Raw genomic sequence first — 7,663 nt, forward strand, 5'->3', positions numbered from 1 at the left:
TTTCTAGTCTCGTTTGGTTTCGAGAGCCCCCTCTCCCCGTCCCTTAGCCGTCATCCTGAAAAGCCCGGGTGGAAGCACAAACAAAAGGAGAGAGGAAAAGTAGAAAGGGGGGAAGAAGTCTAGTGCTAGTTCTTACTGAAACTTCTTTATCTAACTTTAATTTTTTAGTGGTTTCTTTGTTATCTTATTTGGATTGAAAGAAAGACAAAACCTCCCTTTCTTCTTTCTCTTCTTTCTTTTTTATCCCTTCGACGAATTTCGGCTATGACCAATGCCCCACTAGCTGAATAGGCGTAAGAAAGCTACCTGAAAAAGGCAAGGTGCACCTTGGATTGAAATCGACGAATTGCGTTTTTCCAGAGAGATTTTTTTAGAAAGATTCTCCATTGGTAATTAAAAAATAGAAAGAATCTAAATAAAGGCGCATACGCAGGAAGGGGGCCCCACTACTTCTTCATTTCAGGGGGGAGGGGGAGACTAGCCTCATTACTTCCCACTGGGCGAGAGGTGCACCTAACCCACCTACCCACTCATCAATCACGGTGTTCAGCTGACTTGCACTGATAGACCCCTATTGTATTGGAATTAGGCGCCCTTCTTTTTACTGTTGTCAACTAATCTCTTCAATGTTCGATTATACTCTATGTTAGAACATTTCTGTGAATGCTATTCCGATCTAAGTGGTCTTATTCTGTGTCCCGTGCTAGGAAGCATTACTCCTCTTTTCATTCCAAATTCAAGAATACGACCGATACGATTGATTGGTCTGTGCGCCTCTCTTATTACTTTTTTGTATCCCCCTGTTCTTCGGATACAATTCGATCCTTCTACGGCCAAATCTCAATTTGTAGAAAGCCTTTGATGGCTTCCTTATGAAAACATCCATTTTTATTTGGGTATAGACGGTATCTCTTTATTCTTCGTGATATTGACCACATTTCTGATCCCTATTTGCATTTTAGTGGGTTGGTCTGGTATGAGAAGTTATGGAAAAGAGTATATTACAGCATCTCTAATTCGTGAATTTCTAATGATCGCCGTGTTCCGCATGCTGGATCCTCTACTATTCTATGTTCTTCCCGAAAGCGTGCCAATCCCTATGTTTTGCGGAGCTGAGCATCTTCTATTCGCTGGGAGAAAGCTTTTCCTCTGCAGGGGCCTTGTGCAGTAAACCCCCTACGGGCGGTCGTCCGTCGTCGTAAAGTAGTCCCCGCGAAGCTTTCGGGAAGAGGGGTAGTCTTGTGTGTAAGCATAGCATTTCTGGTCGAACCCGCCCAACCCAACTAAGAAGAACCGAACCTGACAGACACATCTTTTTCCTTTTGGGAGGGTACTCCGAGTAGTGGGTACCTCGTAGGACCTCGACCCGCCTACTCGGGTCTTGTATGGATATGCAGGAAGGGGTGCTCCTAGGTGTGTGTAGGGGTTGTGTTTGTTCGCGAGAATGGATTCCTCGTCAAGTCAGTTTGGGGGGTGTGGACACAATTGCGCGAATTTGGGTAACGGCTACAAGGGAGAAATCGAAAGGAAACTGTACCCGACCAGGGATGGACGTAAACTCGTAAGCTACCGAGGGTAGGGATAATCGACCAGGTCTTATTGTGAAAGAAAAAAGCCGCCCCGCCACAGCAGGCGGGTTGCTTCCTCTGTCGTTGCCGGGGAGCTCTTGGCGAGGAGACCTTAGGATAAGTTGCTAAAACAAACGGGAGGGGAGGATCGACCCGTTCAGTATAATTCCGAAGAAAGACTGTTGGCAGCAGGTGGAGACATTTCTTTGGCCCCCTTCAAAAAAAAGGAAATGCGGGCAGGGTAGAGCTCGGCAGAGGGTTCGAGAATAGGGTAGGGTCCTGTCCTTAAGATTCAGATAAGAAAAGAGTTCCAAACCTTTATGCATGCACCTCCGTACAAGTGCTGCGTACAAGTTCCGGCCAGGATGATTGGGAAAGATCAAAGCAATTTGAACCGCTCACATCACAGTAGTAGTAGCGTAAAGGCCGTAAGTCGGGGGGCGGCCATAACATAAGGCTATTACTTTCACACCTCTCTCTCTCTATCTATAGATAGATAGAGAGAGAGAGAGATCCGCTGCGTGAGCAACCCGACTGTGCGTTACATGTGCTCTACAGGCCGCACTCCTCTTCCCAACGAGCCCTTTTTTCTTTTGATTTAGAAGACGGGCGCTGCGTTCGGTTCGAAAGGCATGCTTTTCAGTATGTCTCCAGATAGGGCCCCCACTAGTCCGGTTAGCTAGTGAGCGGTTATTTCGGGCGGGAGGCCGGGCCCTACGGGCGGGCATCTCCCGCACCGCAAGCAGCATTGTTCACCACCACCCGAGAAGCAAAAGATTCGAGAGTCCAGGCTGAAAATACATGCATAGATAGTGGTCTAATGACAAGGGCCGACGAGGGAAGCTCGGGACGGAGCCGTATGATGCGGAAGTCTCACGTACGGTTCCCTGAGAAGGGAGTGGCTACCTACTGGAGCTTCGACCAACCACCACCGGTCAATTCCGCTTTGGGGCCACCCCTTACTCTACCATTATTATAGGGGTATGGGGTTCGAGACAAAGAAAGATCAAGGCAGCATATCAGTTTTTCCTTTATACTTTACTTGGATCTGTTTTTATGCTATTAGCCATTCTGTTGATTCTTCTCCAAACAGGAACCACCGATTTACAAATCTTATTAACCACAGAATTTAGTGAGCGGCGCCAAATATTTCTATGGATTGCTTTTTTCGCCTCTTTCGCCGTCAAAGTGCCTATGGTACCAGTTCATATTTGGTTACCCGAAGCTCATGTAGAGGCACCTACGGTAGGATCCGTCATCTTGGCGGGAATTCTTTTAAAATTGGGAACCTACGGGTTTTTAAGATTTTCAATACCCATGTTTCCCGAAGCGACACTTTGTTTCACTCCTTTCATTTATACTTTAAGCGCGATTGCTATAATATATACTTCCTTGACTACTTGAAGACAGATCGATCTTAAGAAGATCATTGCTTACTCCTCAGTAGCTCATATGAATCTGGTGACTATTGGTATGTTTAGTCTGAACATACAGGGAATTGGAGGTAGCATTTTACTGATGTTAAGTCATGGACTGGTTTCTTCAGCCCTTTTTCTATGTGTTGGTGTTCTATATGACCGACATAAGACTCGACTTGTTAGATATTATGGAGGTTTAGTAAGCACCATGCCGAATTTCTCTACCATTTTTTTCTTTTTTACTTTGGCCAATATGAGTTTACCTGGTACTAGCAGCTTTATTGGGGAATTTCTTATCTTAGTAGGAGCTTTCCAAAGAAATAGCTTAGTAGCCACATTAGCAGCGCTTGGGATGATTTTAGGCGCGGCCTATTCCCTTTGGCTATATAATCGTGCGGTTTCTGGGAATTTAAAACCCGATTTCCTCCATAAATTCTCTGATCCAAATGGCAGAGAAGTTTCCATATTTATACCTTTTATTGTTGGAGGGGCGACCGTCCGTTAAACTACCAAAGAAAAAAGGGTAAACCAATGTGATCATGACATTGTAGGTGCTTGCGAGGGGATGGATGCGACTTCCCTCAGTTGGTTTGGGTGGCATAGCCCGTTGCAGAAGTCCCCCCTTTTTTTTATCCATTTCTTTAGTCTTTAGGGAGCCAAAGCTTGACTTTACTAAACTAATAAAATAAGGCTCGCGCAGGGGCGCTCACCTCTTTTGGCTGAGCCGTATCTTGCTGGGTGGGACCGAGAGAAAGAAAGGACGGGGGGCAACCATGCATGGTACTTCTCGACCGTGTCTCCGAGGGACAGTTGAACGAGCGACTCATGAATGCTGCCGGGTCGGACGAGCCAATAACTCGAACGCGTTCGGTCTGTTTTTTGAGCAAGAATCACAGCGTTACCTTCACCATGATACGGACTCCAAGTTCTTATGGCAGAGCACGAGGAGATTTATCATCAATATGATGATGGGAATGGAAAGCAGAAGCACGACTGGGGTCTTCGTGGTCCAAGATAATAAAACCATCAGTAAGAGTAACGTAAGCATGAGACTTTTTGGTAGTACCGGTGAACCAGATGGCCGCGGCGATGGAATCTGGGACGGAGGACTTGTAGTATCTCTCTAGATCTGGCAAAAGCGAAAGACCCCCTAACATAATTCGAATGGAGGCTGACCGCTGAGCTCACTCTGGCCTCGCAGGGCGGGCCCCTGTGGTTGCGAGCTGGAGCTGCCATAGCTTATGGCTAGAGCAATGGGAGGGGGCCCCAGCAGAGATAAAAGTCAGGATAACGAGCGCTCCGCCCGCCAAGCGGGCGGCAGGAGCAGCGGGCAAGTGCTTGGCAGGCCAACAGCCCAGTGAACCGGGCGGGGCACTCGACGAAAGGGGGGCACACTGAGCAAGTACGAGAAATTGGCCCCGCTCCGCTTTCTTAAAAGCAAGGACCACTACGGGAGGTCAAACCAAGGACCTATGGAAGTCGGGGCTCGTCCCCGGTCAATATTGGATCAAACAATAGGGGGCCGTAGCACTGACCTCTTTTTTTATTGATTCAATACAATAGGGGAAAAGATCGTACAGTTCCCTACCAAGACAAACTCTCAACGGATCCTCCGCGCGCTGGGCATACCTCTTCCGTGCGTCTTTCTCGTGGCGGGAACAGAACAACAGGGAAAGACCCGGCCGACCTGCCCAGGGCTCAAGGGCGCGCTTTCTTTATTTAAGAGAGAATGGGGAGTGAATCGAAAGGCTTCCGTCTCCGTTCTTGGTTTGGGGGCTTTCGGGCCCCTCTCGATCTTAATCGTAGTTGGGAAGGGGGAAGGAGTCTAAATCAATGGACATTAATGAACCATCATTGATGGACGTTGCACATGACACGATCAATTCGACTCAAGGTCCGGCGCTAATAGAAGTAGCTTACTCTCCTAGTAGCGAAGGAAAAGGGCAGGGCTTTTTTCGTAGTAATAGTGGGCGGGTCTCATGAGATCTATGCCGGCCGTCGGAATCAAACGAAGGTCGAAGGACCATTCGATTCATTAAGGGGCATAGATCTAGGCCTATTTGTTCGGTCAATCACCAAAGGCGGGGGGGAACCACTATGGACGAGACCCCCCCGGCCTCGATTCTTTTGCATAGTCCGGGGGCCGGCCGCAGCAGAGCAGCGGGGCATAGCGGCGCCCTCGCCTGGCGCCATTCCCGGACCTAGCAGCAGACGGGCGGGCCGTGCCTGAATTCAGACCGGACCAGACTCTTCTTTGTTTGAGCTGCTCCCATGCACGCAGACCGGAAGATCCCACTTGTCCTGGACTGGAGAAGTACGTAGAGATCTTCGTGGGACCGTGGAGGGAGTCTCAATCGATCTTTTCTAGGATTCCTTATCACGCCACACATGGGGATCTTTCCATTGATAGATAAGAGGGCTCCCCCCTTGAACAGACTCTTAAAGCTTAGGTTACTACCTGCCTCTACGGAAGAGGTGTACTTTGTACCGCCCGGAGGTCATATAGATCGGAACCCGGAGCGATAAGAACGAAAGCCCTACCCACAGCTACAACTACTGGCGCTTCAAAAGGCTTAGATTCTAAGGGCGCTACTGAAAACCCTTTTTTAGGTCGTGTAATAGGGAGGTGTAAGCCCCGAAAGCCTTTGGTACTTCGGTAGGGCGAGCAGCCCTTAAACCAAAAAAGGGGTTTGGAACCCTTCCCCTATTTCTGCATTTCATTCTCTATTTGGCCCGCTTCAAACAAAATGAGAAAAAAGGGTCGGTCAATAGCATAGCTCTTTCTTTCCCCGGTCTCCTTTCGAAGGAAAGGCCTTCGCATTCCTAATCCGGTAGGGCCGGACGGCTTTCTTTGCCCCAGCTTAGCGAATCGTATCCCCGCGCAACGACATTGTTTGTGCGCCCCTTACCGTTTTCGCTCAGTGTTTGCAACAGCTGGGAAGGCAGTCGTAGAAGCGAAGCCTATCGTCACGCCGACCATCAAATACGAGATTGGGCCTCTTCTCAAAGATTTGATGGAACGACCCAGCCCAAAAAAGGAAGGTTATAGTACGCGATGCGTTCCATTTGTACGAATCGCGAACATACTACGCACGACCGGACGTAGAGCCACTAAGAGCTGGCAGACCGGGCCGGGCGCAGGTGCCAGATCCGAAAAGTCGAGTCTCGATCAGCCTAGTGCACCAACCCCGTGGTACGACGGGCACTCAAAGACCTGGCGAATGATGGCCCACCCTACCCAAGAGCGCTTATGTCATAGGGGAACTCATGGCTGGAAACAATCCTTATGGTTTTGATATCCGGTAGGAATAATAAGAATCAAAGTCCAGGTTGGTTGGTGAGCCTAGTGATAGGAGACTATCTAGCTTGGTTCGGAGAGCACTTGTTGGTTTAAAGGTTTTTTTGTTGCTAAATGTTACGGCCTAAATGCTGAACTATTGACCCTACTTGTTTGGATGGGTGTTCACCCCAAAGTGTTCCCGGACCGCATGCATACATTCGTAAGTAACTTAGTGCAACATGGCAAATTTCATTGAGAGGAATCAGGAAAGAAAAGAAAAACGGGTCAACATCTTAATGTGTATTTGAGAGATTGTCCTCGGGCTGAGGAGTGTCCACATGAGTTCGTTGAGGTGTCTACACAGGCCTGCGGTCCTCTTTTGTATTCTGTCGAGAGTTCGGATTGCTCCACCTAAGTAGAACGAAAAGAAGGAATTGGAAATGGAAAGGGGGAGCCAGAAGCTTCGCTTCCGGTAGCTTGCTTACTCTAGAAGTTCCCTCTCGTATTCCCTTCAGACCTATCAAAAGCACATCCGCTAAAGCTTTCAATCCAAGCCAAACTTCCATCTGACGAACTTCGCTCTCCCTTCCCTATCGATTACACACAGATTCTTCTTTCACCAAACTTCCATCTATGGTCTTGCCCTAAGAAAAGGTTCCCTCCAAGAAAAGGTTCAAACCCTTATTTCCGAATGAAAGATCAGCTCAATTATTTCCGGACCAGGTTCGAGAGAGAGAACTGAGACTCAAGCAACTAAAAGGCTGCAATCTCCCTTTCCTGTGGGAGAAGGCAAGCCGAGAATGAAGGAAGCTACCATACTACAGAAAGAAAGAGAGAATAAGAGGATTCGCGGCGAGAAACGTGAAAAAGGTAAGCTTTCTATGGATGCAACGCCCCATTTTTTCCTCGCAGCGGCGGCATCTGTCGGAAGCAGATGAGTCTCACCCATGCAAGCATCAGGAAAAGCTAGCAACTTGTTAGCAATTGTCCTTACAATCCAAAAAGCACATCTTGGTCTCACTTTTCTGATGGCTTAGTTATCCTTTTGGTTAGGCACATCGCCTCTTCAATCCCTTAGGTTGGATTACCCCTTTCCGTTAAGGTTAGTAATCTCCCCTAGTTGACCCTTTAAGCATCGAGGATAGCACAGTCTCCCTTGTTAGGATACATGCATTTCCAACCTTCAAGCTGCACATCTTTCCTTATCCGGACTACATGTCCCTCCTTTAGTCTAGATATCCTTCTGTTTGTGGCTACCCGCTTGTTTGTCTGTGCATGCATCTTTCTTATCAAGCATTCGCTAATGGTCTATCTGTCCTTACTCTTGTAGGCACCATGGCCTCAATGAGTAAACTTGGGAATGAGGATCTTATCAGAGAGTTATCTACTGAGGCAAG

General features: G+C 48.1%; 1 pseudogene across 1 annotated transcript; it reads left to right on the top strand.

Moving 5' to 3' along the window:
• The first annotated feature begins 1,444 nt into the window (after positions 1 to 1,444).
• LOC145805474 (NADH-ubiquinone oxidoreductase chain 4-like) lies at positions 1,445 to 4,036 on the top strand (annotated as a pseudogene). Its single transcript, XR_014347899.1, has 2 exons — positions 1,445 to 1,460; positions 2,461 to 4,036. The product of XR_014347899.1 is annotated as an NADH-ubiquinone oxidoreductase chain 4-like (transcript).
• The last annotated feature ends 3,627 nt before the right edge of the window (positions 4,037 to 7,663 follow it).

Source organism: Camellia sinensis, chromosome 13, assembly GCF_055761805.1.
Source record: "Camellia sinensis isolate YWXY chromosome 13, ASM5576180v1, whole genome shotgun sequence".
Classification (NCBI taxonomy): domain Eukaryota; kingdom Viridiplantae; phylum Streptophyta; class Magnoliopsida; order Ericales; family Theaceae; genus Camellia; species Camellia sinensis.